Below are 8,570 nucleotides of genomic sequence, written 5' to 3'. Positions count from 1 at the left end.
AGTTTTATGGACTTCCATCTGAAGATCCTTATCAGTTCTTAACTGAGTTCTTGCAAGTCTGTGATACTGTAAAGACGAATGGAGTTAATCCTGAAGTCTACAGACTCATGCTTTTCCCTTTTGCTGTAAGAGACAGAGCTAGAATATGGTTGGATTCTCAACCTAAGGATAGCCTGGACTCCTGGGATAAGCTGGTCACTGCCTTCTTGGATAAATTCTTTCCTCCTCAAAAGCTGAGCAAGCTGAGAGTGGATGTTCAAACCTTCAAACAAAAAGATGGTGAATCCCTCTATGAAGCTTGGGAGAGATACAAGCAGCTGACCAAGAGATGTCCATCTGACATGTTTTCAGAATGGACCCTATTAGATATCTTCTATTATGGTCTCTCTGAATTTTCGAAAATGTCCTTGGACCATTCTGCAGGTGGATCTATTCACCTGAAGAAAACGCCTGAAGAGGCTCAAGAACTCATTGACATGGTTGCTAACAACCAGTTCATGTACACCTCTGAGAGGAATTCCGTGAATAATGGGGTCCCTCAGAAGAAAGGAGTTCTTGAAATTGATGCTCTGAATGCCATACTGGCTCAGAACAAAGTGTTGACTCAACAGGTCAACATGATCTCTCAAAATTTGAATGGATTGCAACATGCATCCAACAGTACTAGAGAGGTAGCTTCTGAAGAAGCTTATGATCCTGAGAACCCTGCCATGGCAGAGGTTAATTACTTAGGTGAACCTTATGGAAACACCTATAACTCATCATGGAGAAATCATCCAAATTTCTCATGGAAGGATCAACAAAAACCTCAACAAGGTTTTAACAATGGTGGACGCAATAGGCTGAATAATAGTAAGCCATATCCATCATCTTCTCAGCAACAGACAGAGAACTCTGAACAAAATAATTCTAATTCAGCCAATATAGTCTCTGATCTGTCAAAAGCCACTTTCAGTTTCATGAATGAAACAAGATCCTCCATTAGAAATTTAGAGGCACAAGTAGGCCAGCTGAGTAAGAAAGTTATTGAAACTCCTCCCAGTATTCTCCCAAGTAATACAGAAGAGAATCCAAAAGGAGAGTGCAAAGCCATTGACTTAGTCAACATGGCCGAATGCACAAAGGAGGAGGAGGACGAAAATCCCAGTGAGGAAGACCTCCTGGGACGTCCTCCAAGCAAGAAGGAGCTTCCTAATAAGGATCTTGAGGAATCTGAGGCTCATACAGAGACCATAGAGATTCCACTAAATCTCCTTCTGCCATTCATGAGCTCTGACTATTATTCATCCTCTGAAGAGGATGAAGATGTGACTGGAGAGCAAGTTGCTCAATACTTAGGAGCTATCATGAAGCTGAATGCCAAGCTATTTGGTAATGAGACTTGGGAAAGTGAACCTCCCTTGCTCATTAGTGATTTGGATACTTGGGTTCAGGAAACTCTACCTCAAAAGAGACAAGATCCTGGCAAGTTCTTAATACCTTGCACCATTGGCACCATGAGCTTTGAAAAAGCTCTGTGTGATCTTGGGTCAGGGATAAACCTTATGCCACTCTCTGTAATGGAGAAGCTAGGAATCATTGAGGTACAACCTGCCTTGTTCTCATTACAATTGGCAGATAAATCCATGAGAGAAGCTCATGGGATAGTAGAGGACGTACTAGTAAAAGTTGAAAACTTTTACATCCCTGCTGATTTCATAATCCTAGATACTAGGAAGGAAGATGATGAATGCATCATCCTAGGAAGACCTTTCCTAGCCACAGCAGAAGCTGTGATAGATGTCAACAGAGGAGAGTTAGTCCTTCAACTGAATGGGGAATACCTTGTGTTTCAAGCACATGGCCATCCCTCTGTGACAAAAGAGAGTAAGCATGAAGAGCTTCTCTCAGTTCAAGGTCAAGAAGAGCCCACACAGTCAAACTCTAAGTTTGGTGTTGTGAAGCCACAACCAAACTCTAAGTTTGGTGTTCAAACCCCATATCCAAACTCTAAGTTTGGTGTTGGGACTAGACAACATTGACTTGATCACTCTGTGGCTCCATGAGAGCCACTGTCAAGCTATTGACATTAAAGAAGCGCTTGTTGGGAGGCAACCCAATTTTATTTATCTAATTTTATTTTATTTTGTTTCTTTGTTATTTTTATGTTTAATTAGGTACATGATCATGAGGAGTCACGAAAAAATCAAAAAAAATTAAAAACAGAGTCAAAAACAGAAGAAAAAAATTTTTCACCCTGGAGGACGCACGGGCCGGCGTTCAGCGCCCAGAAGATGCATCTGGCCAGCGTTCAGCGCCAGAACAGAGCATCTTCCTGGCGCTGAACGCCCAAAACAAGCAACATCCTGGCGTTTAACGCCAGGATGCGCACGCAGAGGACAATCTGGCGCTGAACGCCAGAAACAAGCTTGAAACTGGCGTTCAACGCCAGAATCAAGCATCACATGGGCGTTTAACGCCCAGGACATGCACCAATGGGCGTTTGAACGCCAGAATGGTGCATGTAGGCAATTTGCACGCCTATAGGGTGAAGGAATGGTATTTCTTTTCACCTCAGGACCTGTGGACCCCACAGGATTCCCACCTCAGGATCTGTGGACCCCACAGGATCCCCACCTACCTTTTCTTTTAATCCTAATCACACTCTCCTAATCCAAATCTCATTTTCAATGTCACCCTTCCCAAAAACCTTCACCAATCACATCAATTCCTCTTCCCAATTACCCCATGCACCATTCACATCAACCTCCTCTTCCCCATAAACCCCACCTACCCCCACTACATTCAAATTCAATTTCCCACCCATTCCCACCCAAATTGGCCGAAACCTAACCCTCCCCCTCCCTATAAATACCTCTCCTTTCTTCTTCATTTTCACTTAACACTACCCATTCTTCTCTCATATAGCCGAACCCACTTCTCTCCCTCTCTTCCAAATTCTTCTTCTTCTTCTACTCTTCTTTTCTTTTTGCTCGAGGACGAGCAAATTTTAAGTTTGGTGTGGTAAAAAGCCTAGCTTTTTATTTTTCATTCACCATCAATGGCACCCAAGACCGGAGTTTCCTCAAGAAAAGGAAAAGGGAAGGCAAAAGCTTCCACTTCCGAATCATGGGAAAAGGAGAAATTCATCTCCAAGGGCCACCAAGACCACTTCTATGATGTTGTGGCAAAGAAGAGGGTGATCCCTGAGGTCCCCTTCAAGCTCAAAAAGAATGAGTATCCGGAAATCCGACATGAGATCCAAAGAAGAGGGTGGGAAGTCATAACCAACCCCATGCAACAAGTCGGATTACTGATGGTTCAAGAGTTCTATGCTAATGCATGGATCACGAGGAATCATGATCAAAGTATGAACCCGAATCCAAAGAACTATCTCACAATGGTTCGGGGGAAATACTTAGATTTCAGTCCGGAAAATGTGAGATTGGCGTTTCATCTACCCATGATGCAAGGTGATGAACGCCCCTACACAAGGAGGGTCAACTTCAATCAAAGGTTGGACCAAGTCCTAATGGACATTTGTGTGGAAGGCGCCCAATGGAGAGTAGACTCCAAAGGCAAACCGGTCCAACTAAGAAGACTGGACCTCAAGCCTGTAGCTAGAGGATGGCTGGAGTTCATCCAAAGATCCATCATCCCTACAAGCAACCGATCTGAAGTTACTGTGGATCGGGCAATCATGATTCATAGCATCATGATTGGAGAGGAAGTAGAGGTTCATGAAGTTATAGCCAATGAACTCTACAAAATAGCTGACAAGCCTTCATACATGGCACGGCTAGCCTTCCCCCACCTCATATGCCATTTATGCTACTCAGCTGGAGTTATCATAGATGGAGATGTCTCCATTGAAGAAGACAAACCCATCACCAAGAAGAGGATGGAGCAAACAAGGGAAGTTCCTCACGGCCCCCAAGGAGAACATGAGGAAGTTCATCAACAAATGCCTCATGGAATGCACGTTCCTCCCAACAACTATTGGGAGCAACTCAGTACCTCCTTAGAAGACTTGAGCCAAAACGTGGAACAACTAAGGGTGGAACACCATGAACACGCCCTCACTCTTCAAGAAATAAGAGAAGATCAAAGAGCCATGAGGGAAGAGCAACAAAGGCAAGGAAGGGACATAGAAGAGTTGAAGAACATCATTGGTCCTTCAAGAAGAAGACGCCACTAGAGGTGGATTCATTCCTTGTTCTTTATTTTCTTTCTGTTTTCGGTTTTTAAGTATTATGTTTGTCTATGTTTTTGTGTTTCTACTTCATGATCATTAGTGTGTAACCATGCCTTAAAGCTATGAATAAAATCCATTAGTCCTTCACCTCTCTTAAAAGAAAAATGTTTTAATTCAAAAGAACAAGAAATACATAATTTTCGAAATTATTAGTGAATTTAATTTAATTATATTGATGTGGTGGCAATAATTTTTGTTTTCTGAATGAATGAATGAACAGTGCATATTTTTGATCTTGTTGTTTATGAGTGTTAAAATTGTTGGTTCTTGAAAGAATAATGAACAAAGAGAAATGTTATTGATGATCTGAAAAACATCATGAATTTGATTCTTGAAGCAAGAAAAAGCAGTGAAAAAAAAAAGTGGCGAAAATTTTAGCAAAGATCCAAGGCTTTGAGCATCAATGGATAGGAGGGCCCAAGGAAGTTAAATCCAGGCCTAAGCGGCTAAATCAAGCTGTCCCTAACCATGTGCTTGTGTCATGAAGGTCCAAGTGAAAAGCTTGAGACTGAATGGTTAAAGTCGTGATCCAAAGCTAAAGAGTGTGCTTAAGAGCTCTGGACACCACTAACTGGGGACTTTAGCAAAGCTGAGTCACAATCTGAAAAGGTTCACCCAGCTATGTGTCTGTGGCATTTGTGTATCCGGTGGTAATACTGGAAGACAAAGTGCTTAGGGCCACAGCCAAGACTCATAAGTAGCTGTGTTCAAGAATCAACATGCCTAACTAGGAAAGTCAATAACACTATCTGAAATTCTAAGTTCCTAGAGAAGCCAATCACTCTGAACTACAAAGAAAAAAGTGAGATGCCAAAACTGTTCAGAAGCAAAAAGCTACAAGTCCCGCTCATCTAATTAAATTAATATTCATTGATATTTTGGACTTTATAGTATATTCTCTTCTTTTTATCCTATTTGATTTTCAGTTGCTTGGGGACAAGCAACAATTTAAGTTTGGTGTTGTGATGAGCGGATAATTTATACGCTTTTTGGCATTGTTTTCATATAGTTTTTAGTAAGTTTAAGCTACTTTTAGGGATGTTTTCATTAGTTTTTATGTTAAATTCACATTTCTGGACTTTACTATGAGTTTGTGTGTTTTTCTGTGATTTCAGGTAAATTCTGACTGAAATTGAGGGATTTGAGCAAAACTCTGAAGAAGGCTGACAAAAGGACTGCTGATGCTGTTGGATTCTGACCTCCCTGCACTCGAAATGGATTTTCTGGAGCTACAGAACTCCAATTGGCGCGCTCTCAACGGCGTTGGAAAGTAGACATCCAGGGCTTTCCAGCAATATATAATAGTCCATACTTTATTCGAAGAATGACGACGTAACTTGGCGTTGAACGCCAAGTACACGCTGCTGTCTGGAGTTAAACGCCAGAAAAACGTCATGATCCGGAGTTGAACGCCCAAAACACGTCATAACTCAGAGTTCAACGCCAAGATATGCCTTAGCTCGTGGAATGATTAAGCTCAGCCCAAGCATACACCAAGTGGGCCCCGGAAGTGGATTTATGCATCAATTACTTACTCATGTAAACCCTAGTAGCTAGTCTAGTATATATAGGACATTTATCTATTGTATTAGACATCTTTGGTCTCAGTTTTGTTTTATTCTTCATCTTAGGAGATCATTGATCACGTTAGAGAGGCTGGCCATTCGGCCATGCCTGAACTCTTTGCTTATGTATTTTCAACGGTGGAGTTTCTGCACACCATAGATTAAGGGTGTGGAGCTCTGCTGTACCTCAAGTATTAATGAAATTCTATCTTCTTTTATTCAAATCTCTCTTATTCTTATTCCAAGATATTCATTCGTACCCAAGAACATGATGAATGTGATGAGTCAAATTACCCTCATTATCATTCTCACTTATGAATGCGCGTGATTGACAACCATGTCCGTTCTACATGCAACAGAGCTTGAATGCGTATCTCTTAGATTCCCCAACAGAATCTTCGTGGTATAAGCTAGATAGATGGCGGCATTTATGAGGATCCGGAAAGTCTCACCTTGTCTGTGGTATTCCGAGTAGGATCCTGGGAATCCGGAAAGTCTCACCTTGTCTGTGGTATTCCGAGTAGGATTCCGGTAATGAATGACTGTGACGTGCTTCAAATTTTAACCTGCTGGGCGTTGGTGACAGACGCAAAAGAGGGATTCTATTCCAGTAGGAGCGGGAACCAACCGGTGATTAGCCGTACTGTGACAGAGTATGTTAGCATAGTTTTCACTGCGAGGATGGGATGTAGCCATCAGCCATGGGTGATGCCTCCAGACTGGTTAGCTGTGCGAGTGACAGCCGCACAGGTTATTTCCCCGTGAGGAATGAAAGTAGCCACAGTTGATGGTGAACCCCTATACAAAGCTTGCCATGGAAAGGAGTAAGAAGGATTGAATAGGAGCAGTAGGAGAGCAAGCGTCCAAGAGCTCTACAGCATCTCCATCCGCTTATCTGAAATTCCCACCAATGAATCTGCATAAGTATCTTTATCCCTTTCATTATTTTTATTTTCTAAATCCATAACCCATTTTAATCTGCCTAACTGAGATTTGCAAGGTGACCATAGCTTGCTTCATACCAACAATCTCTGTGGATTCGACCCTTACTCACGTAAGGTTTATTACTTGGACGACCCAGTACACTTGCTGGTTAGTTGAACGGAGTTGTGAAAATAAACAATGCCCTCAGAGTATACATCCTACAAGTAAAAAGAACAAGTGATCACAATTTCGTCCACCAAATACTCACCACAAAACTTAGATAGAATTGTAGAGGATGAGAAGAGCGACGCGTGGCTGCAAATGGCTCGTCAATCGGAGCTCCGTAGCTCAAGTTATGGTGGTTTGAAGATCAAAGAGAGTTAGATTTTCTCTCTTCTCTTCTCTCTTCTCAATTTCAGCGCCCCAACCCTTCCTTTTAGGGTAAAATGAGCTGAAATGCTCATAACTAATGTTTATATATGTTGGGTCTTAGGCCCACTTAGGCCCGATTCACTTATTTTTGTCCGTTGGCCAAATTTTGGACCAAAACCTTTAAGATTAGCGCTCTAAATCGCACTTCAAATATTTCTACCTCCCCTAATTATAATTCCTCATTTCCTAATCTTATTTACTCATAATCAATTTTCTCAACTGCAGTACCAGACACGTCTCAGCTGGTACTGCCAGTCAAAATTCCACTATGCGCTTTTACGCAGAAAACTATGTTTTCCGACTCGGAAAAATTCACTGAATCCAAATATCATATTTAAATCATCAAATTCCAATTGCCAAATCTTCCAACCATATTTTCTCCTATTTAACTTATTATTTAATTAATTTCGGTTAGACCGGGTGGTGCGCGAAATTGTGAACAATACTTTTCACAACTCTCATAATCCCCGGTCATGAACCCCAAAAACTTGGTGTTCAATACCATGGCATTAACACAACTTCGCACAACTAACCAGCAAGTGCACTGGGTCGTCCAAGTAATAAACCTTACGCGAGTAAGGGTCGATCCCACAGAGATTGTTAGTATGAAGCAAGCTATGGTCATCTTGTAAATCTTAGTCAGGCAAACTCAAATGATATGATGATGAACGAAAATAAACAATAATAAAGATAAAGATAGAGGTACTTATGTAATTCATTGGTAGGAACTTCAGATAAGCGCATGAAGATGCCTTCCCTTCCGTCTCTCTGCTTTCCTACTGTCTTCATCCAATCCTTCTTACTCCTTTCCATGGCAAGCTTGTGTAGGGTTTCACCGTTGTCAATGGCTACCTCCCATCCTCTCAGTGAAAACGATTGCATATGCTCTGTCACAGCACGCGGAATTCAGCTGTCGGTTCTCGGTCAGGCCGGAATAGAATCCATCGATTCTTTTGCGTCTGTCACTAACGCCCCGCCTGCTAGGAGTTTGAAGCACGTCACAGTCATTCAATCATTAAATCCTACTCAGAATACCACAGACAAGGTTAGACCTTCCGGATTCTCTTGAATGCCGCCATCAGTTCCAGCCTATACCACGAAGATTCCGATTAAAGAATCCAAGAGATATTCACCCAATCGAAGGTAGAACAGAGGTGGTTGTCAGTCACATGTTCATAGGTGAGAATGATGATGAGTGTCACGGATCATCACATTCATCAAGTTGAAGAACAAGTGATATCTTAGAACAAGAACAAGCGGAATTGAATGGAAGAACAATAGTAATTGCATTAAAACTCGAGGTACAGCAGAGCTCCACACCTTAATCTATGGTGTGTAGAAGCTCCACCGTTGAAAATACATAAGAACAAGGTCTAGGCATGGCCGAATGGCCAGCCTCCCAATGATCTAAGATA

The 8,570-nt window shown here is 41.9% G+C and overlaps 1 non-coding gene across 1 annotated transcript; it reads right to left on the bottom strand.

The window, feature by feature from the left end:
- Positions 1 to 239: 239 nt before the first annotated feature.
- On the bottom strand, positions 240 to 343 carry LOC112764093 (small nucleolar RNA R71). The gene has a single exon (XR_003182997.1). It is a non-coding gene; the product is annotated as a small nucleolar RNA R71 (small nucleolar RNA).
- Between the last annotated feature and the right edge of the window lie 8,227 nt (positions 344 to 8,570).

Source organism: Arachis hypogaea, chromosome 2 (assembly GCF_003086295.3).
Source record: "Arachis hypogaea cultivar Tifrunner chromosome 2, arahy.Tifrunner.gnm2.J5K5, whole genome shotgun sequence".
Taxonomy (NCBI): domain Eukaryota; kingdom Viridiplantae; phylum Streptophyta; class Magnoliopsida; order Fabales; family Fabaceae; genus Arachis; species Arachis hypogaea.
The sequence above is the reverse complement of the archived record's forward strand: the minus strand, read 5'-3'. Positions and strand labels throughout refer to the sequence as shown.